Source organism: Pteropus vampyrus, unplaced genomic scaffold (genome assembly GCF_000151845.1).
Source record: "Pteropus vampyrus isolate Shadow unplaced genomic scaffold, Pvam_2.0 Scaffold15, whole genome shotgun sequence".
Taxonomy (NCBI): domain Eukaryota; kingdom Metazoa; phylum Chordata; class Mammalia; order Chiroptera; family Pteropodidae; genus Pteropus; species Pteropus vampyrus.
Window position 1 is genome coordinate 4,666,236 of NW_011888796.1, and position 2,346 is coordinate 4,668,581.

At 37.2% G+C, this 2,346-nt stretch overlaps 1 protein-coding gene across 1 annotated transcript in view; it reads right to left on the reverse strand.

The window, feature by feature from the left end:
* SYNE2 (spectrin repeat containing nuclear envelope protein 2) overlaps window positions 1-2,346 on the reverse strand; it is a 293,506-nt gene that overhangs the window by 239,994 nt on the left and 51,166 nt on the right. The gene's annotated exons all lie outside the window — the stretch shown is intronic.

Genomic DNA, 2,346 nt, shown 5'->3' on the forward strand with positions numbered 1-2,346 from the left:
CAAGTAAACCCATTTTTATCCTCTGCATGGCTTACCATGTGCTGAAATTTTTCTCAATAATTTATTCTTTGTCTCTCTAACTTAAATGCAAGCCCCATGGGCACATAAACCTTAAAATTAGGTTATCATATGCTTGATATGAGGTAGGGTCTCAGAAACACATGCTGCATGAATGAATCCATGAACAGATTTATCTTTACTCATAAAAACTAAATTATGTAATGAAGTAGTGTGAATTTTGTTTTGAAGACAACGAACCCCTTGGAAGTTCCACCAAGAAAACATTCAGACTGAGGCAGACAGTAATACATGGCAGAACTAGTTGCCACTGTTAATTTAATAATCCTACTTAAATGAAGACAAGGCCAACAATTTCAATGTTCTGGAAAGATCCTTAATGTTTCTCATGTTTGACAAGAGCTTTTGTATTCTGCATTTGAGCTAGCTGCCCTTCTTCTCGTGACATTTTACTGCTAGTGTGATTGGTAGCCCCCTGTGCAATAGAGACTGAAAGACCAAGATATGACCAGTTACTGCTGCTCCATCCTGAATGTGGACAGGAAGCATGTGTGGCTACTCACCCACCATTTTCTTCCTATGCTCACTCAACATGCATCGCCACACAGACCGTCAATGACCAGGAGAGGTTATTCACCCAGAATGTCACGTCTGTCCTCCAATGATGTACACATTTAGAACTTCAAACATTTAATCCCTCCAATAAATCGGACCTATCCTTTTACCTACCTACCATTTTTAAAAATACACGGTGGTGGTAAACTTCAATTCTCATATATATTAAGAACAAGTGCAGTTACCTTTTACCAAAACTTCCCTAAAAGTTTTGGAAAAATAAAGCCAGAGAAATTGTAATCACCGATGTTGAAAACAGATATGGGAAATAATCCTCGAAGAAGATTTACAATGACCTTCGATTTTCAGAGTGTAAAATCACACACCAAACTCACCAGATGTTTATGAATTAATCTAGTATAATGACTTCTTACTTTTCCATTTTCAAGGGGAAATTATTTTGAGTTTTATGTTTCCTAATAAACTACTTCAAGCTCTGAATAATTAAGCCCCCTCCAACACACACACACACACAAAAGCTCAGAAAAATCCTGTATCTCCCATGGGGCTAATTAAAAAGGATTCCGATTTCTACAAGGAATGAATGACATCTTTGTTAACCTACTTTAACAGGACTCTAAATGACCCTGGATTTTTCTTGCCCTAGTTTTCAAAATGTAACTGACCCAGAATAAAGTAAGCTTATCCCCAAACTCCTGGCAAAAACAGAATCAAAATTCCCAGAAGCCAAAACTCTGTATACAACCTAAGAAAAAACATTTTCTGTGCAAAACACTGTACAGTGCAAACAACATTGTTCGAAGAACTCTTATTTTATTTTTCATTTAACTGGAATATTTTTAAGATTATAAAGCTTTACTATATCAAGGCAAATAATCTTCCAGGAAAACACAGCAAAAGACACTGTCAGCTACTCTGATATCAGGAACCTTCTGGAAACTTTTGTGTTGGCGTAACACAGCACGAATAACCAGTGAAGGACTTTAACTTGATTATTTTCTCTGGGTGTAATAATCATCTAATTAGCCAAAAAAGACCCCAGAGATGATTTACTTTTATTCATAATAACTGAGCAGTCTAACTTGGTTATAGAAGCCAAAAATACTGCTTTTTAACACATGTCCTTTTCTTACTCTTCATTCACCATCTCCATCAAAATTCCACATTGGGGACTTGGCTGCAAAAGGGGAGAAATTTCACCCAGAGCCTTTTATTAATCCTGTTCCTCTTTCTCAGACTTCACATGGCTTTATTCACTCACCATCATAAGGCAGAATAGAATTTCTCTCAGAAACATGACACTAAAGTACTAGGGAGCCCCGAGACATCATACACACACCTCCCTTACTCATATATAAGCACGCCGTATCTCCATTCTACCTGACTGATGTTCCTGAACACTGAACAGTTCTTCTAATTCAGGGTATTTTACGTATTTTTAATATTAGAATACCCACTCATTTATTCACTATAAAGTTGTTTATTAAAAGCCTCAAATATGTCAGAAACTTCATTGGCAATAAAGATATAAGAGTACCCTACACGCAGAGCCCCTGACACACACACGGAGGAACTCAGAAGGCCTACTGAAGCAGGTGATGTCCCAAGATGAGTGGAAACTCACGCTCAAGGAACAATTACAGGGGGTTCGGCAAGAAGACAACAAACTCCAGGAAGTTCTTACCAAATTGTTTGATTTTTTACAGTGAGAGGAATATGTAATTCATCTTGCAAATAAAGTTAGATAGAGCA